Source organism: Schistocerca serialis, chromosome 2 (genome assembly GCF_023864345.2).
Source record: "Schistocerca serialis cubense isolate TAMUIC-IGC-003099 chromosome 2, iqSchSeri2.2, whole genome shotgun sequence".
NCBI classification, from domain to species: Eukaryota; Metazoa; Arthropoda; class Insecta; order Orthoptera; family Acrididae; genus Schistocerca; species Schistocerca serialis.
The window spans coordinates 64,590,872-64,612,413 of NC_064639.1; the positions used below are offsets into that span (position 1 = coordinate 64,590,872).

General features: G+C 42.5%; 1 long non-coding RNA gene across 1 annotated transcript in view; it reads left to right on the forward strand.

The window, feature by feature from the left end:
* LOC126455445 (uncharacterized) overlaps positions 1–21,542 on the forward strand; it is a 162,554-nt gene that overhangs the window by 124,881 nt on the left and 16,131 nt on the right. The window contains exon 2 of the long non-coding RNA XR_007585322.1: positions 5,516–5,636. This is a non-coding gene — a long non-coding RNA (uncharacterized LOC126455445). The remainder of the gene's footprint in view (positions 1–5,515; positions 5,637–21,542) is intronic.

A 21,542-nucleotide genomic window follows, 5' to 3' on the forward strand; every position in this document is an offset into this window, starting at 1 on the left:
AAAGGGAAGCTCCTGTACAGAACACATTTTGTACTTAAAATCGATAATTCACTAAAGAATATTAACGAGCAAACCTATAATAGTATCATTTATTCATTTCGAGAAAGCATTTAGTTCGATAGACGGAGAACGAATGGGGAAATCATTGTAGAATTGGGTGTTGGAACAAAATAATTAGCAAACATAATTCGTCAAACTCTAACAAATAAGATATTTAAAGTTACATTTATGGGACAAGTCTCTCAGCCATTTGAAATAAAAACTGGTATTGGGCAAAGGACTGCCTTATCACATTTACTGTTCAATTGCATTCTGGAAACAGCTGTATGGTTCTGGAATTAGGAGCTAAAAATCACTAAATTGAACCTGGGAATAAAAACAAATGAAATTACAGTACCCTGCCTGGCTTTTGCAGACGATTTGCCAATACTTTAAGAAAATCTGAGAGACGCAGTTATTCAAATAAATGTTCTGAAAAAAAAAATGGAAATTGAACTTTACTCAAAAGTTCAACAGAAAAAACAAAATTCCTGCAATTTTTTTAAAAAAACTGCACCAACTTTCATAGAAACCTTAATAAGTGAAATAGAGCGAGTAAATAAATTTAAGTATCTTGGAGAAACTATTCAACAGAATAGAGTGTCAAACTTGGAATGGAAAGAGCGTATAGTTTGACAAAAAAAATATTTACATCAACAAATGCATATCTAGAAAAAGGAAAGTAAAACAATAAGCCACAGCAGCACCCGGCAAAGCCACTGCAATATGCAATACGATCGGAATGTAAATAAGAGTAAGCAAATTATGTTCTCTGCAGTGCATGATTCCCCAATTTCCCGTCCTCTGAATATTTTTTTCCATTTCTACCACCAATCGTGTTTCATAAACAATCTCCATCAAGAATTTCCGCTAATATTATGACCTCTGAATTGACAATTGAATTTCACAGTGAAAATTCGCTTTTACCGCGAAAATGCAGAATTCTCGCCAATACGATGGGTGGGGAGGGCGGGGGGGGGGGGGGGACCCCATGTGCCAGCTGCAGAAAACTCATGGCGTCATCCGGGAGTGGTGGTGGAGTAATTAATTGATCAATTTAATATCAATTTAATTAATTTGCGTATCAATTTGATATTAAAATTGCTCCAGCACCTCCATCATATAAATACTGCTGCTGCTGCTAATGATGATGATGTTTGGTTTGTGGGGCGCTCAACTGCGCGGTATCAGCGCCTGTACAAAGTCCCAATTTTTACACAGTCCAGTCTAGCCACTGTCACGAGTGATATGATGAGGAAAACACAAACACCCAGTCCCCGGGCACAGAAAATCCCCAACCCGGCTGGGAATCGAACCCGGGACCCCGTGGTCCAAATACTGCTCACCAGCTAACAGAACCCTTGAGCATCGTTTCTCTGGCCCATTCTGGAATGTCTTCCTACAAGATCAACAGCTGTCGTCTCGCCCTCTGTAACACCCCACCACCAACTACATTTGTTTGTTTATTAAATTTAGCCCGAGTTACCTCCCAATCTATAAGAGTCTACGTATTTCCAAAACTATGTCCCCACACACTGTTATCCAACTTTTATCCTTTGATTAAACAAAACCTAATTTGAACCGAACTGTAACTGTTCTGAAAGTAACTTGCCTTTATATTAAAAGAGTAACTGAAGTAAAACAGTTATTTGGCCCTAATCAAAATTTCCACTTACCCCGCGTCTTGAAAACATCGTTGCAGATTTCTCGAAAGCAAAACACCAAGCAGGCAGCGGGTAGGCTAGATTTCTGTTTCCAAATATATATTCAAACTGTTGCATGTGTTAACGCGTAATGATAAACAGTGTGGGGACGAGAGTAACTATTCCTATGAAATGATATTCTAAGACAACGAGTTTAGAATAAAGTATGTACTCAAAAAGACAGAGTAAAACTTGGCGCGATCTTCGCACATAACAGTGGTCTGAAGTGAACAGTGATTTAAAAAGGGTACAATTTCTATAAAAACCAAACAGCTTAATCAATGAATATATTAATACATGGTTCAGGAAGCGGGGCGGTCTTTCTCTCAGCTCAAAGCAAATTAACTAGCTTACAAAAATCATTCCTAACTGCGCAGTACTGCAGTCCTACCTCAAACTACTTCAAAAATAACAACATTATTCAAAATTCGCCACTGGTAGGTTATCAATTTTTCATTATGTCTATGAGAACGTTCTGCACAGGGCCATTTTGAAAGTTTATGTGTCACATTTTCTATTGAGGTAGTATTGGTGAACTTTACTGCTTTTGTAGCACACAGCAGGTACGTTAGAGTGTTTATATCACACAAGGCCTACATATCAGAAGCACAGACACACATGGCGGTAGTAATTTGCACAATAAAAGTAGGGCCGGCCGAAGTGGCCGTGCGGTTAAAGGCGCTGCAGTCTGGAACCGCAAGACCGCTACGGTCGCAGGTTCGAATCCTGCCTAGGGCATGGATGTTTGTGATGTCCTTAGGTTAGTTAGGTTTAACTAGTTCTAAGTTCTAGGGGACTAATGACCTCAGCAGTTGAGTCCCATAGTGCTCAGAGCCAATAAAAGTAGGTGGAAGAGGGTCCTTGTCAGAAGCGACCAAACTTTCTTTAGTTATTTGCAGAAATGGCCACTGTTGTGGAAGGTTACGTGGAAGCAGACTCAGTGAGCCAAAGCACAGTTCTTAGCTAGCAACCCCACACACGCACAAAGACTAACATATCGTAGTATCTGCTTGAATCAGACTGTAGATCCATTGATAACTCCAAAGCAACAACAACAATATTCATATTCACTGTCTTCATCTGAATATACAATTCAAATAACAATTCCTTACTCTGTTTTCGTCCACCTGTTTCCATGTAAACAACACTTTGTAGCTATAATCGTAAATATTACAATTCAGTAAATGCAGCATCACCACCTCCCAATAGATCCTGAAAAACTTCTTATATCAAATTGCCTATCACTCTTCTTTGCAGACAACACAGTTGCCATCCTAACAGTCAGTATATCTCATCAAAAGTGGTAGAAACTGTTACATGTGTCTGTATTATCATGACTCTGTACAGCCAGAAATATTTCTCATGTGAACAACAGAATGCTGATAACCTTTGTATCCTCTCTGAACTGGTTTAAAAATAGTGTCAGTGTTTATTTTATTTAAAATTATTTATTCTTATTCGGTTTCTAGATAAAGTTTCAAAGTTCATAGTAGTTTGTTTAGCGTATGCTTTGTGGCAGCAAATCGCTCGATTTGTTGCGCGATAAGTGAAGTTCGTTGCGCTAGGAGAGTCGCCCAATTCTTGTCAAAAGTTGCCTGCCGCGCGACGGGAGTCGCTCCGGCACGCAGTGTAAAACCGTTGTTAATCGCTGACCATTGCCGTCCGTGCCTGTAACGCAGCAAATATTTTCGTGTAGGTGACATGTAGCCCTGTCATCTGGGTACAACTTTAGTAAATAGAATTATTCTACGTTGGATGGTTTGAAATATGATGAAGTCCCTCGCTCTTGTGTGTCCGAATACCTTTAATTTCCACAAATTGTCATGTACAATTCTATTAATCCCATAACCTCCAGGAGGGAGTTTGGAAGGTAGGAGACGAGGTACTGGTGCAATTAAAGCTGTGAGCACGGACCGCGAGTCGTGCTTGGGTAGCTCAGTCGTAGGGCACTTGCCTGCGAAAGGCAAAGGTCCCGAGTTCCAGTCTCGGTCCGGCACACAGTTTTAATCTGCCAGGAAGTTCCGTATCAGCGCCCACTCCGCTGCGGAGTGAAAAATTCATTCTGGATTTCTTGAGTTATCCGTGGTTTCTTCACAGGTACCTTCCTTGTACCTACGGTTTTCTTTCCAATTTCTATGATTGACCGTTTTAGAGATGTGCATTCCTCTTCAAATGAACTGCCTACTGAGCTATTCATTATCACAGTATCTAAGCCTCAGGGAACTTCAAGTGTGTCTCTCCATTCATTAGTACTCCCGTATCCCACTTCCTTGCACATTGCTTCTTCCTGACTAGTCTCTTAAAACTTCAGCCTACTCTTCATCGTCAGTAAATTGTGATCTGAGTCTATATCTGTTCCTGGGTAGGCCTTTCCATTTGCGAATCTCTGCCTGACTATGATGTAATCCAACTGAAATCTTTTCATATCTCCCTACCTTTTATGGTATATCTCCTCCTTTTGTGATCCTGAGCGTAAATATGTACACTGAAGAACCCAATTAATCTCTCACGTCTCTCAATCCTAATACTAAGCCCATATTCTCCCCTCCCCCACAATCGCACTCCAGTCCTCCATCTTCTTTTATGTGCTGAATTACCATTCAGTATTCTCATATACTTTCTCTGTCTCTTCTTCCTCTGGTTGCGACGTCGGCATGTATACCTGAACTATTGTTGTTTATCACTACGCAGACTTAACTGAAGATGATAATGATGAACTACAAAAAAAAAAAAAAAAAGTAGTATACCAGTGGTCCCCACCATTACTCCTGAGTGCAATCAGATATTAGCTGGTACCCCCCTCACCTCCCCCCCCCCTTTCCCCATCAACGACATCAGTGACTCACAAAGCTTTAGAACGAATTTTCTTTGGCCACTTTTATTTTTAAAATGATGGAAGATAAATTTTGTTAAGTTTATGTTGGTGTTTTGTTAAACCATCAACTAACTTTCAATGAGGCAATTGGTACGCCTACTGCGCTCTCTCTCTCTCTCTCTCTCTCTCTCTCTCACTCTCTCTCTCTCACTCTCTCTCTTTTTACTTGCACACGCTTCTCAGAAAATAAAGCCAAGCGTCCACTGTGAGAGTACACACTTGTTACGAAACATGCTTCCTCTGCATCACTACTCTCCATAGCGACGCTCGCGCCATCCACACTCTGTACCCCCATTTGTAAATCACTTGATTGTTGGATTCCTTATTTCTGAAATGGCACAAAATTGGAAGACTTTAGGCTGTCAGTGCTTTATGCATCAGCACTGTCACTAACGAGAAAGACAATAATAATCGTTATACGCTGTGAGCCCTATTGCAGTGTTGTGGCTATTACATAGTTACTTTTGTGTTGTGCTGGCAGTTTGTTCATTTGTGTGTTGTATACCTACGACTTGGAGAAGGCATTTTCATTAGATTTTTAATTATATCTGACATATATGTCTCAATTTTAGTGTCATAGACGCACGGTATAAAGTATGTGTGTGCTGATTAGATTATGTGACAAAGATGTTGCACTACCTTTAAGCTCCAGCAAATTGTGCGATGTGTTTTGCTAGTATTTAAGAATGTAGTTATTGATAACTAACGTAACAGTATCACAGTCTTACGAAATAGTTGTAATAGTTCTGATCTTTTAAAAATAATACAATCAAATCCTTTTGTTTTCACCTCTCAGAAAATTCCACTTTATCCCTCAGGGGTAATAATCGTCAGGTTGGTAACTGCTGTATTAGTGCCATTGGTGCACAGTGTGACGTAATGTGGCGTTGTGTTTCAGAAGACGAACGATGGCAACGGAGCGCATCTCGCACATCGGGCTGGTGGCGCGGAGTCCGGAGGGCCACGCAGCCAAGGGCATGCCCATCAAGGGCCGCGAGGACCTGTGGGTCGAGATACAGGTGGGTGCGGCGGTCACTGTCCTGTACAGGACTCACCTCTCGATGAATACTGCAACTTAACAACCGTCTGATTGTGCCTTGCTCTTCATTACCAAATCGACGATCCCTTCTTTTAATCAAGTTGTGACACAAGTTTTTCCTCCCAATTCGATGCAGTACACCCTCGTTAATTACCCTGTTTACATAACTACTGATCACCATTCATCCGCAGCACCACACTTCAGACATTGTGTTCTCTTCATGTGTGAGCGTCCTACAGTTCACGTTTACATACAAGGCCACGGTCCAGTAGAATACCTTCACCAAAAATTTCCTAACATTTAGACTTGTATTAGACATTAACAACAAATTTCTCTTTTTCAGAAATGATTTTCTTTATAATGCCAGTGTCCATTTTATATCCTCTCTTCTTGGGCCATCATCAGTTATTTTGCTGCCTTAATAGCAAAACTCACCCATTAGTTTTAGTGTTAATTTTCCAATCTGATTCCCTCAGTATCGCCTGATTTAATTTGGTTGCATTCTATTACCGTGTTTTACTTGTATTAACATTCATATCCAAATCCGTTTTCAAAACACTGTCCATTCCGTTCAGTTCCACTTCGAAATGCTTTGTTGTCTTTGACAGAATTAGTATATCATTGCCATATACAAATTTTTTATTTCATCTTCCTGAGCTTTTATAACTTTGGGGATAGGCTTCAACTCTGTCCCCGTCATTTCTGAGCCGAAGCTTCACTTTCATATCTCTGTGATTCTTGGAACCTCAAATAATAAGATCTGTAATTGTGATTTACTTTACTAGCTAATAATAGTGTGCTATGCTTTGCTGCACAGAAACTTGGCAACTCGAGGTTACGGCTTGTCTCTCAATAACCGACACTTAATTATAATTGCAGTATCAAAATGTACTTCCATAAGTAGTATCAAATACGTTATGTATGAACCGTGTGCGCAGTTGTGCTAGCTCGGAACTTTCTGAGCCATGCACAGCCCAGATAGCTTTTCGTACTAGAAGTATACCATTTATGTATTAGAGATAACATTTGTAGCTAATATGCATGCAGCTGTAATTGTACAAGATTTTCCCGTTCGTTGCACGATACACTCATAACGAGGTAACCACAAAAGAAAAACACATAGGCGAAAAATTTCAAAGCGAATTTTTTTGTTTTATTCTTTGTTTTCATTGGAAATTTTTCTTAATTAACTTAGATTTATAAACATATCTACTGTAATGTTATATTGTATATTCTTCCATTATCGGTATCGCATTATTAGAGATAAGAATTAAAAAATGATGTTAGTAGCTAGAGCACATCGAATGTACTGAATGTGATCTATGACTTCCTTTAGACACACAATAGATTCGGCAAAATAAATTTATATAGGAAGCCGACTAACAGAAAAATCGGATCACGTAAAAGGTCAAGATTCCAAAAAGTGTATACTGCATGTTGGAGAAATTTTAGTTCTGGCTTTAATCGTCACTGCTTACGAAGTAGAACCTTGGAAAAGTAAAACAGCAGGCCTAAAGCATTTGGAAAGTGAATGTATCGCCGAATGCTAAAGATTCCTGGAGTGTGAACTAAGAGAGCAATTGATTAGGTTCTGTTGAAAATCTTGAAACCATCATCAAACCCAGAAAAGCTTCGCGTTTTGGGCACGCTTCCCGTGCTGCCTCACGAAATCGTGGATCTGACCGGAGAAGAGTCTCATGGCTGCAGAATCAGTGACACTGGTTGGACGCCCCAGAATGCGCCACGCCGGTTACACAAGCTGAGGATAGAGGGGAACGCTCCAACTATGGTTAATAGGAATCCAGTGCCGATTCTGGGACAACATTGATATTCTTCTATTTCATACCACTTCTTACTATCTTAGTTGAGTTTTTCTCTTCGAATAATTTTAGACATTCTTGTATACCTCTACGAATTCTTACATTTTTCTGTGATTTTGTGACTGCTGAAATTATTCCATGCTTTAACCGTATGTTCGACAGTTTGATGTCATGTGTGATGTTCCACCATCTATGTTGTCTCCTTCTCGGGTGTTGACCCAATGTTCTTGATGGTTTCACTACCTCCACAAGTTCAGACCAGTAACTGGAATCCACCTTATGGATTTCTACAATGATTTTCTTCTCGTTGAGTTCTAGATACTCGACACCAGTCTGGAAACTTTGGGTTACTCTTGACTCTTTCCTGTATGCCGAAATTTTACTTTGATTTGGAATACGTGAAAGTTTGACTAGTTTTTATAATGAAGGATTCTTTCATGTTCGTCCTGCAGATAGCAATACAGTCGATCTGGTATTCTCCGAGCGTTTTATTGGGAAGATTTTCATGTCTTTGCTTTCTATGCGTGTTTTTGGAAATATGTTTGACATATTTGAGGTGTTCATCATTTTCATTGGTCCTATTATCAACAGTTTATGGGCCTGTGATTCATCTATCTTACTTTCCTTTTCTGCCACTGAAGCCAGCTAATAGAATGTTGTGATGTTCAGGAATTTTGTTTGTGATTTCTCCCATACATTCCCAGAAGTCTTTTATCACCTGTGGATCTTTTCTGTTGTAGTCATTTGTTGGTGTGTGCACGTTAATCAGTGTGTATCCATAGTTTCCTGGTTTTATTGACAGTGTTAAGTTTCTGAATTTGATGTAAAGTGAATGACTTAATTTTTGATGCACTTGTGAACTGTAAAACCTGCACCAATTTTTTTCGGTCCTGGGTTGATATGAACTGCAGAATTTCCCTAACATAATATAAACGTCAATTAAATTTATATACAGGGTGAAACACCTAAAACTTGCACCATAAATATTGCTGAAATCGATAGTGCTATTGATATGGGATTTTTACAGAATGGATTGTTAGCCACAGATTGTAATCATATTCAGAAAGTTTTTTTTTTTTTAATACGCTTTTTAAAATGGAACAATGCCTATTTACACTAAGAAACTAAAAGTAGGGTAAATTAGAATGTCAGTGGTGTTTGTTACAAGAGACTAGTGCGAGTTGTTTGAAATATCTTACTGTGCAAATTTCCACATTGGCCCTTGTTTATGCCATTCAACCTGCATAGTTACTAGGAACGATGTTGTTATGTTTCCTTACAGTGTGCTTGTGTGTTACTTTAGAGCACTGCAACTTGGTAGTCAGCTAGTTCATGATGAGTGGACGATGAATTTACCAATGCAGAGAAAGCTGACATATTCTTGGTAGTATTGGGGCAAGGGGGGTTCTGGCCCAAAGTACCGTAATCCAAGATGGCGGCGATGACGTCATCCAAGATGGATTTTGGCGGGAAGTATGATTTTCAGCAGGAAGATAGGTCAATTGGGCTACCTCCACTAACCTACCCCCCAGCTCACCTCCCAACAGGATAATACATCACACCACGGATACCTCTACTAACCTAAGAAAATCGCGGGAAGGTAGGTCACTTGGGCTGCCTCCACTAACGTAAGACATCCGACCATCACTTCTTCCTAGGAACTGGCGCCAAGTTTGAATTTTGGCAGTAAAGAATGGTCAATTGGGCTATCTCTACCAACCTATGAAAATGATGGGAAAGAAAGCTCACCTCCACTAATCTAAGTCACCCGACCGCCACCTCCTCCTAGTGATTTGGACTCGACCAGTGCTGGATGTAAGTCTTATTTTGCATGCACCAGTCTTCATTTAAAAAATTTCATGCAGTACAGCTATCCAGTGCATCCACCACGAGGTCTGGACTCCAACTGACCTGGTACACACCACCACCAGCAGAGGGCACTTTCATCCAAGATGATGGAGATGTCAGTCGATCATGTAAGTACCATTATCCAAGATGGCGGCAAACAGTGTGTTCACCATGAGGTCTGGACTCAAACTGATCTAGTACACAGTACTGCCACCAGAGGGCGCTGTCATCCAGTACGTACTCCAAGATAGCCGCTGTGACGTCAGCTGATGACTCCAGTATCGTTATCCAAGTTGGCGGGAAACAGTGTGTTCACCAAGAGGTCTCGACAAGTAAACAGTACGACCACCTAGAGCACTGTCGTCCATTCTATGATGTAATCCAAGATGACGGTCTGGGGTGGGGTAAATGATGCAAAAAGGACTCTGCCTGTGCTGAACATAAGTCTTTATTTTGCAGGCAGTGTCTCCACTACTAGATCTAGAGTCCAATTGACCTAGTACACAGTACTGCCACCAGATAGTGCTGTCGTCCGTTCTGTCACATAACCCAAGACGGTGGGGGATATAGTGGGAAACAGTGTGGTGGCCCCAGGTATGGAACTAGTACACAATACTGTCACCAGAGGGCACTGTCATCCATTCCATGGCATAAGCCAAGATGACTGTCTGGAGGGGAAAATGACTCAGCCTGTGCTGGGCTGCTGGAGAGAGGAAGGAGAGTACTTTATTTATTTTGGAACAGTTTATTTAGGGATGGAGTATATTTATCACAATGACACAAAACACTTGCCCTGATGTGCTTCGGGTCACAATACAGTCTGCAGACCTCCAAACTACTCGTAAGTAATGTAACAGACACACCTGCTAATTGTAGACTGTCATAATAATGCATTCCACAGCCTACCCACATGCAAACAACTACATCGAAATAATTTCAGTACAGACCTGCAAATTGCTCCTAAATAATTTAGCACACTGATGTGTAGACATGCTCAGTACGGGTGATTAAAACTTAAACTGCCCTCTGCAATGGATCAAAAGCTGTGTATTTAATAGGATCATCCCACATAGGCAGCAGCAGTAGCAACAGTCTGACAGGTAAATTCGATGACAGACAGCCGGCCGCAGTGGCCAAGCGGTTCCAGGCGCTACAGTCTGAAGCCGCGCGACCACTACGGACGCAGGTTCGAATCCTGCCAAGGTCATGGATGTGTGTGATGTCCTTAGGTTAGTTAGGTTTAAGTAGTTCTCAGTTCTAGGGGACTGATGACCTCAGAAGTTAAGTCCCATAGTGCTCAGAGCCATTTTTTTCGATGACGGACAGGGTGTCCCATTAGGAATGCTATTCTGGGGAGCTGCACCGGATCACATCACAGCTATGTGTCATCACACCTGTAATAGCATCTAGGTGAGTTCTACAGCGGATGAAGTTAGTGGAGCTTTTATAGTTCATAATTTTCCTCTGTTGGATGGTAACGAATAACGATGATAGCATGTTGGGCTGATAGATGTGAATGGAAATGGATCTGCTTCGGACTGTAGTATCTGTATCTAGTTTGGAGACGTAGCACATTGCGCGCATTTCCACCGAATGGTCAAAACATGGTCCTGTTGCACTAACTCAGGTCATTCTGTTTCTACATGGGGTGCAGAAGGTAATGGATATGGCTTTCTCCAGCTTCTGCTCAGTTCCTACGTAAATTGGAATGATCACATGCACAAAGCTGTAGAAGTGGGAGCAGTTGCAAGATGTGTATGGGCTGACTAAAACCAGGTTGGAATTTTACTGTAGCAGACAGGTTCGGGAGTGGTGACTCGTTTTGAGGTATGGGAGTGTTAGAAATATGATTGAGTAGTGGTTGTAATCATTAAAGGGCTTGTCAGTAGGATACAATGCAGGTATGTGCTTGAGTGGAAAGACTTGATTCCAAATCATGGACATCATTTCTAGCAGTTAGCGTAACACTAGAGATCTGAGAAGCTAGTGTACATTTTCTTATGACCTCAATCAGCACACCATCTACTACTGTTTGCGATCCTTGTCAATCATAACTCAATCAGAACCTCTCACATGGTATCGTGACAGAAAACGTTACAAGTGGTATAGAAATATCTAGCTGGGGCGGCGTGAGAGAGTCGCAAATACCTCTTACAATCCGCGTTCCTTAGCCGAATCAGCCGGCCTGTGTGGCCGAGCGGTTCTAGGCGGTTCAGTCTGGAACCGCGCAATCATTACGGTCGCAGGTTCGAATCCTGCCTCGGGCATGGATGTGTGTGAAGTACTTTGTGTAGGTAGGTTTAAGTAGTTCTAAGTTCTAGGGGACTGAAGACCTCAGATGTTAAGTCCCATAGTGCTCAGAGCCCCTTGAACCATTTGTTTGTATCTGAATCGCTTTCAAAATTCAGCGATTTTATTATGAGGTTGTAGTGTTGGGGATGTGTAACTGGAGTGCTGGTCTGATAATAGACATTTCTACGATCACCATCTCGGTATTTGTCGGAAAAATCACCTCATTCAGAGGTAATGTCGTACATCGATTTATAAAACCAGTATAGCTTATAACATCGATACTTACGTGCGCCTGTAGAACAAAGACTGCTTGTTACAGTAACATACAGTAGTTGTTGGGATCGAGTTTTTTTTAACATCTGGCGATTAAACCTCTCTTTCTAGGACATGGTGGTAGTACTCGCAAGAAAAACTAATGAGACATGTCCACCCATGGTAGATTTTCTCTCAGTGAGCCTTGAGTAGCCGCTGGTGAAGTATCAGTGCAGCAGCAGTGCAGTAGCGAGTCGTATATTTGGCTTTCATATTTGTTTTGTAGTTTGATTCTTAATTTCTTTTTGAGTGTTTGTGCGCTTGCATATTTAATTACATAAAATCCTTGCGTATTCTCGTAGTTGAGAGGAGTAATATTGCTTATTGGCAGCCGTAGCGTATAAATTCGCGGATATTAGCAGTAGGATGGATAGGGTGTGTGCGTGCTGTGTGCGGGCGCAGGAGGAGCTGGCTGCGGTTCGCGAGCAGCTGAGCGTGCTGTAGGCCACGGTCAGCCGCCTTCAGGCTGCTACCTCGAGGTGCAGCGACGGCGGAGGGTCTGGCGCGTCGCTTGAGACACCCCAGGTGTCGCTTGCTGCGTCCGCTGACTCAGCCGCCGAGGCACCTTCTAGTGTACCCGGCGCGTTGGGGCCGCCCTCACCTCAGGGTGAGTGGCGGACCGCAAGGCGTTCGCGTCGCTCGAGGCGGAGGGCCAATGTGGAGGCTGGCCGGCTGGCCTCGCCCGTTCATCCTATTAGTGGGCAGGTGGCGGATTTGGTGAAGACCGCTGGCCTCGCACGCGGGTGCAAGCAGAGCTCTCTGTCTGCAGCATCGTTCCCAGAGTGGATCGGGGTCCATTGATTTGGAGCCGAGTGGAGGGTCTCAACCAGAGGCTCCGTCGACTCTGTGATGGTCTTGGCTGCAGATTTCTAGACTTGCACTATTGGGTGGGGAATTGTAGGACGCCCCTAGATAGGTCAGGGGTGCACTACACAAAGGAAGAGGCTACTCTGGTAGCAGAGTACTTGTGGCGTGCACATGGGATTTTTTTTTTAGGCTAGGCAGTAGTGCGAGGAGTCCTGATGAAACTCACCAGTCGACGTGCAGGCAGGGAAATCAGGACGTGCTCAGTGTAAAGACACTTCAGCTATCAAGATATTAGTAAATTTTCAGAGTGTTTGGAATAAAGTTCCTGAATTTACTGCCCTCCAGGAAGCGTGTAGCGAGCAAATTATTCTTGGGACTGAGACCTGGCTGAACCCTGAGATAGGTAGTTCTGAAATATTTAGTGAGGGCTGGAACGTGTATCGGAAAGACAGATTAGACACCGTACGAGGTGGTGTCTTCATTGCAGTTGACAGAAATATTGTGTCTACTGAGGTCGAAGTAGAGTGTGATTGTGAAGTTATCTGGACACGTTTAACAGGGCTAGGGGAAATAAAGTTAATTGTTGGGTATTATTACTGGCCACCAGGTTCCACCGTGACAGTTCTAGAATCATTCAAAGGGAGTCTACATTCTGTATAGCAGAAGTATCCAGATCATGCTATATTAGTCGGAGGCGACTTCAACCTACCTAGTATAGACTGGGATGTCTATGGGTTCATTACAGGTGGTACAGACAAGCCGTCGTGTGAATTACTTTTGAACACATTATCCGAAAACTGTCTTGAGCAGCTAAATCGACAGCCAACGCATACTGGAAATATTTTAGATCTGGTAGCCACGAACAGACCAGACCTCACCGACGGTGTCAGTGTTGAGACAGGGATTAGTGATCATGATGTTGTCATTACGACTATGGTTACGAAAGTTAAAAAGTCGGTCAAGAAGGCTAGGAGAGTATTCTTACTAGAAAGAGCAGATAAGCAGTCGATAGCATTCCACTTAGTAAATGAATCGACTTCATTTACTTCCGGTACGATGGACGTGGAAGAATTATGGGCAAATTTTAAACACATTTTAAATCACACATTGGACAAGTATGTGCCGAAAAAGTGGGTTACGGACGGAAAAGACCCACCGTGGTTTAACAGAGCAATTTGGAGAATGCTCAGGAAGCAAAGGCAGTTGACTCGCGGTACAAGAAAGATGGGGAGAATGAGGACAGGCAAAAGTTAGTAGAGATTCGTGCTGCTGTAAAAAGAGCGATGCGCGAAGCATTCAACCACTACCACCGTCATACCTTAGCAAAAGATCTTGCTGAAAACCCAAAGAAATTCTGGTCTTACGTAAAATCGGTAAGTGGGTCGAAGGCTTCCATCCAGTCACTCACTGATCAGTCTCGCCTGGCAGCGGAAGACAGCTAAACGAAAGCTGAAATTTTAAATTTAACATTTGAGGAATCTTTCAAGCAGGAGGATCGTACAAACATACCGCCGTTTGAGTCTCGTACAGATTCCCGTATGGATGACATAGTGATAGACATCCCTGAGGTTGTGAAGCAGCTGAATGGGTTGAAAATAAATAAATCACCAGGTCCTGATGGGATTTCAATTCGGTTTTACAGAGAGTACTGTACTGAATTGGCTCCTTTCTTAGCTTGCATTTATCGCGAATCTCTTGCCCAACGCAAAGTCCCGAGTGACTGGAAAAAAGCGCAGGTGACGCCTGTATATAAGAAGAGTAGAAGGACGGATCCTCAAAATTACAGACCAATATCCTTAACATCGGTTTGTTGCAGGATTCTCGAACATATTCTCAGTTCGAATATAATGAATTTCCTTGAGACAGAGAAGTTGCTGTCCATGCATCAGCACAGCTTTAGAAAGGATCGCTCCTGCGAAACGCAACTCGCCGTGAAGGGTATCAGACGGATGCCGTATTCCTTGACTTCCGGAAAGCGTTTGACTCGGTGCCCCACTGCAGACTCCTAACTAAGGTACGAGCATATAGGATTGGTTCCCAAGTATGTGATTGGCTCGAAGATTTCCTAAGTAATAGAACCCAGTACGTTCTCCTTGATGGTGTGTTCATCGGAGGTGAGGGTATCATTTGGGAAGTGTGGTAGGTCCGCTGTTGTTTCCTATCTACATAAATGATCTTTTGGATAGGGTGGAGGGCAATGAGCGGCTGTTTGCTGATGATGCTGTGGTGTACGGGAAGGTGTCGTCATTGAGTGACTGTAGGAGGATACTGTAAAGAATGGCAGCTAACTCTAAATGTAGATAAATGTAAATTAATGCAGATGAATAGGAAAAAGAATCCTGTAATGTGTGAATACTCCATTAGTAGTGTAGCGCTTGACACAGCAACGTCGAATAAATATTTGGGCGTAACATTGCAGAGCGATATGAGGTGGGACAAGCATGTAATGGCAGTTGTGGAGAAGGCGGATAGTCGTCTTTGGTTCATTGGTAGAATTTTGGGAAGATGTGGTTCATCTGTAAAGGAGACCGCTTATAAAACACTAATAGATCTCTTCTTGAATACTGCTCAAGCGTTTGGGATCCCTATCAGGTCAGATTGAGGGAGGACATAGAAGCAATTCAGAGGCGGGCTGCTAGATTTGTTACTGGTGGGTTTGATCATCACGCGAGTGTTACGGAAATGCTTCGGGAACTCGGGTGAGAGTCTCTAGAGGAAAGGAGGCGTTCTTTTCGTGAAACGCTACTGAGGAAATTTAGAGAACCAGCATTTGAGGCTGACTGCAGTACAATTTTACTGCCGCCAACTTACATGGAGGTGTGTTAGCACTGGACTGGTATTCCTTCGCATGTAAATTGTTCGGTTGACTGCTTAGCACTTTTTGCACCTTTATTTAGTTGAGAAAAGATCGGTTGTGATGTGTGCATCTAGGAGTTGAAAGAGACTTTTGCTTGTTCTCTTGACATGAGAAACACCTTAGTTGACTTTGTAAATTATAGGGATGATTTGGGATCTGTTACTTCACCGACATCAGTATTCACGAATGGAACTATCATTTTTCTCTATTTGTTACGAGTTCTCACGTAAAGGTCTTCGCAGACGGGATAAGTGCTCAAGTCTCGGGTTTGTACAGAAATAATTTCCAGTCTATATCTTGGGAATATTGTAGCAGTGAGCGATCGGTAGGCTACTCCTGTGTGCTTGATATCGAGAAGTACCGCTAAAATTGAATTAAGGCAAACCATGTGAAAATACACGGGTTCTTGTAATCCCAGAGTCTGGAGATGGATGTAGAAAAGGAAGCAAGCAGGTCTGGACTAGAAACAGTAAGGCGTTTGTCCCGAGGGGGAGCGAGCACGAATTTGCAGAACAGTGTTGAGAGTGACTTCGGTCTGCTGAGAGTGCTGTGGCCACCCGTCGGGCGTTGATGCCCTCGTGCTGTGAGTATACATACTGCGCTGTCTGTCTTCACGGTATATGTACGAATGATGTAAAAGGGGCGATTTTGTATGTTTAATACATTAATACGGTACGCCGTAATATATTGCTGGGTTGGAGTTCGGTTTCACACTCTAATATTGAAGCTCCTGTCCTCAGTGGGAGAGTAGTGTAATGTGACTACCCGTAGAACTTAGAACTACTTAAACCTAACTAACCTAAAGACATCACACACATCCATGCCCGAGGCAGGATTCGAATCTGTGACCATAGTGGTTGCGCGGTTCCAGACTGAAGTGCCTAGAACTGCTCGGCCACACCGGCTGGCTAATTGAGTATGAGTCTTTCCATATTTGGCAATATGTAGGGGCACTTAGCAGGGTTTAATTGTCGATGCATGCATTCTGTGTAAAATAGTTTTTTTTCCCGCTCAAAGTTTTGTCTGCAGAAAGAAAGAAAAGGCAGATGGTGCTTCCACACTGGTTGCATCAGTAATTCGGAGGGTAAATTCGATTAGAGCTAAACGTAATGCTTGATACATTATTTTGTGCTGGGATATAGGAGTCTCTACATGGCAGAGGGAACAGTTTTGTGTGTTGACAGCAGGAAGCGTAACATGTGATGAACGGGGTACCATGTTAGGCCTGCGAGGAAGACTGCATTCAATGTTATTCTGCGCTATTTTCGTAAACAGGTCCTCTTAGGGCAAGAATTTCCGTGCATACAAGCTGAGACACCAAGAAAGAGAGCTTTGTTTATTTCTGGGACACTATACAATTTCCTAGAGGTTGACGCGGTACTGATTTTACATAGCCATGTGACATCAGTATAAGAGTGAGAACCTTGTTAGATGCGCTTGTGCACTTTGCGGAGTTGCATCATTCACGCTGGGCAGTTAAGCACGGTTAGACACAGCTCGCATGTCCAGCTACTCTGTCATCAATGGTAAACACATGTGTTACCCAAAGGCATCTCGCATATGAGACCAGTGTGAGTGTGCCTTGGAGTTCGACGACAGTATAACACTAACTGTATACCTGAAAATAGAACACTCTTTCACTGGGTCACTGGAAGCAGCAGTGGTGGCTTGCATCCAGCAGTGGCTCGCAGCGGTGGTGGCGCACTCGGCAAATAGGATTTGGTCCCTGTTCGGTCGCGTCAACAACGGTGTCTGGGTGAACACGTATTTCGAGAGAAATTTCTCAGGTACCAAGTATGAAAGGGGTGCCTCTGACTTATGCATGCAGGACTGTTAATGGGCACCTGTGCGTGGTTTGATAGCTGACGGCCACGTCACTTCACGGGACTGCCTGTAGCTTCCTGTGTGGTCTAGTGGACAGGGGGTGGCAGATGTTGATGGCGCGCATTGATTGTGTGTCATTGCATTGTTTTGCGAGCATGTCTGTAGGCTGTGCTATGCACTATTTGGACAGTTTAGGAGTATTGAGTGTGTCTACGCATCAGTGTGCTGAATTATTTTGGATCAGTTTGCAGGTCTGTACTGAAATTATTTCGGTGAAGTAGTTTGCTTGTACGTAGGCTGTGGAATGCATTATTTCGACAGTCTACAATTAGCAGGCATGTCTGTTGCATTATTTACGAGTAGTTTGGAGGTCTGTAGACTGTGTATTGTTATCCCAAGCACAACAGGGCAAGTGTTTTGTTTCAGTGTGATAAGTATACTTCATCCCTAAATAAACTGTTCCAAAATAAATAAAGTAAACTCCTTCCTCTCTCCAGCATCCCAGCACAGGCTGAGTCATTTTCCCCTCCAGACAGTCATCTTCGGTTATGTCACGGAACGTATGACATTGCCCTCTGGTGACAGCATTGTGTACTAGGTCCATACCTGGTGATGAGCACACTGTTTCCCACCATTTCCCCCACCGTCTTGGGTTATGTGATGGAACAGACAACAGCACTATCTGGTGGCAGTACTGGGTACTAGTTCAGTTGGACTCTAGATCTCGTGGTGCAGACACTGCCTGCAAAATGAAGACGTACGTTCAGCACAGGCAGAGTCCTTTTCCCATCATTTCCCCCACCCCGGACCGTCATCTTAGATTATGTAACAGAACAGACGACAGCATTCTCTGGTGGTGGTACTGTGTTCTAGGTCCAGACATCGTGGTGAACACATTTTGGATAACAGTACTGGCATCGTCTGCTAATGTCACAGCTACCATCTTAGATTACGTCATGGATGAAAACGCCGTCTGGTGGCAGTCCGGACCTCATGGTGAACACACTGGATAGCTGTAATACATGAAATTGTTTAAATAAAGACTGGTGCATGCAAATAATGACTTATGTCCAGCACTGGTCGAGTCCTTTTCCCACAAATCCCTAGGAGGAGATGGCAGTCAGGTGACTTGGTTTAGTGGATGTGAGCTTTCTTTCCCGCCATTTTCTTAGGTTGGTAGAGACAGCTTAATTGATCTTTCTTTACTGCCAAAATTCAAACTTGGCACCAGTTCCTAGGAAGAGTGGCGGTTGGATGACTTAGATTAGTGGAGCTAACCTTAGTGACCTATATTCCCGCCAAAATCCACCATCTTGAGTGACGTCGTGGCCGCCATATTGGATGACGTCACGGCCGCCGTCTTGGATGACGTCACGGCCGCCATCTTGGATAACAGTACTTTGGTCCCGAACCCTCCCCCCCTTGCCCCAATACTTCTGGTGTGTGGAGAGAGTAGAAAGCATGCAACTCATTCTTATACGCTGTGTGTGTCAACATTCTCGGCAATTATTGATCAATCTCTTCAACTACTTGTGCAAAAATGGTAGTGTAACATCTAGACAACGTAGTAGAAGGAAACAAATGACGACAGTAGAGGGGGAAATTAATTTTCTTGCTGTTGTTGCAGCTGATCTACAAGTTAGTTCCTGTGCAATCGCACAAGGAAGTGGCAAGTCAGGCAAATGTCCTACACATTATCCATAGACATAGGTTCCATCACTATTACATCTCTCTCCGTCAAGAGCTGCATGGAAATGATTATGTGAATCACGTTAATTTCTGTACATGGCCATTATGACAGTATATTCCAAATGTATCATCTATTTCTTTTGTGTAGTAATGAAACCACATTTATCAGTCATGCCCAGGTGTCTGTGGAAAGATGCACCACTGGTCTGCTGACGATTCTCGTTGGCTTCTTCAGATGGAATGTCAGCATCTGTTGCGCGTATACCTGTGGTGTGCAGTAGAGAACCGTCAGCTCATAGGTCTGTTTTTCATTGACAGAACACTGAACGGGGGCAAGTATTGCAGCCTCCTTACAGACCATCTTCCAAGGGCGCTAAAAGATGATCCTTTGCAAACTAGGTGAAACCTGTGATTCCAACATGATGTCTGTCCAGTACGTAGTTCACAAAGTATTAGAAGTATTACAGCACATCTTCACGAATTGTTTCCAAATCATTGGACTCGTCACAAAGGACCTTTACCTTGGCTGGGCTGTTCCCCAGATTGGACACCTCTAGACTTTTTTCTGTGGGAAAAGCTGGACTACGATGTCTACAAGAACATGTCAACTACACCCAGTGATATGCAACGACTATTAATGGAGCCTGCTCGAACATTGCTGAAATGCTAGCACGTGTTTAGCAGTTGTTCCATACCAGAATGGAAGTATTTATTGGCACTGCTGGTGGTCATTTTGAACGCAATCTGAGACCGTCAGTTGTCTCGTTACTACTGATTGCACTTGTGTTATTCACCACAGGTATTACACAAGTGTCGGTATGAGAATGTGATATCGCGTAAACGACTCGCACTAGACTCCTGCAACAAACACGAATTACATTCTAATTTACCCTGCTTTTAATTTGTTAATATCAATATGTATTCCTCCATTAAAAAAAGTATGTATTTGTACAAAAAATACTCATGCTCTATGTGGATAGGACCTCACAGGAAACTGAAGTCTCCAGCTTTTTGTTCTAGGAATACTGTTGCCCACCTCCTGTTTAATGTGAAAATACGATTCCACCTATTGAATAGAGTGGAATGCATAGAATTTCCCGCAATCTGTGTAGAAAATTATATGTGGGTCAATCAGGTAGGGCTATAACTACGAGACTGACTGAGCATGAAAGGAGGTGGAGATAGAGGAAGAAAGATTCCACCTTTCTTGAATGTGCTCTGAGTGAATGTCATTCATATTATGTGAAATTTGATGTCCTCCATAAAGGAACTAAAGGGAGAAAACTAACATTACTTGCAATTCTGTCCACACCAATCAAAGAATCCTGGCCTGGTTCTTAATGAACAAACACAGTTACACTACTCACCCCTATTAAAAGTAGCAGACGGTTATGACTCCTCTCACCATTAGCTAATTTGTTTGTTATACCTGCTCGATACCTACATTTCATAGATGTCTTTCTTCCCCTCCCTTTATTTGGTCTTCTCATCAAATTCACCAGTTTGTCCATAAGACATAGTAGCCTGTGCCATTACTCACTTGTAGAACATTTCTGCTTTACACACTCACATACTTTTAATATTTGAATACAGTGTAATATAAGATTTATTTGTTCAGTGTCTCTTTAGGTATTACAACATGCTTTTTTTTGTATAGATGTAGTCATAAAATGTCACATATCTTTGTACAGCATTCTTTATACAGCTATGAATTCTCAGAGTGAGGTTGTGTGAACTATCTTTTCAACATTAAATTATCTGACCTGAGTGCTGGTTCATAACGAACTAATAAATGTTATAGTGGAACGTTAATAATTTGTATTCAAGTTATTAAAAATACACTTTCTAAGTATTGTTACAGACTGGTGATTCGCTAACAATATGAGCGCCTGATTACGAATCCATTCTGTGTAAAGAGCACATCAATAATACTTTTCATTTCCTCAGTATTGCGGTGCAAATTTTAGATGATTCACCCTGTAAGGCCAACCAGATCTCCACCGACACATTTTTAGAGTTGGTAATATGGACCAAAACAAGACAGTCTAGCAAACATAAACTGCAAAGTACATACCTTAAAAGCTATGAGCACTTGTTCATCTTCTACTGCAAGTTATTTGTTTTCCATACTTTTGGACGAAGTAGTACAGACCAGAAAAAAGTCTAGTAATCTTGGGCGGCTCTAAAACCCTTACCTTAAGAGCCTAGAAGCATTTGTTTAGTAGAAGACATGTTTCACAGCAGCGAAAATGAACAATTACTCGTACCGCTTCGGTATACACTTTAGAGCCCACATTTATTGGTAATTTTTCTTTTCTTGTTTTCGCCCATCCTACCACCTCTGAAAGTTTGTGTGTGGAGTTCTGATTCATCCTATATATATGAGGCGCACGGTTCCAAAATCCGCCTTATCCAGTTTTTATGAAAATTGAGTTAC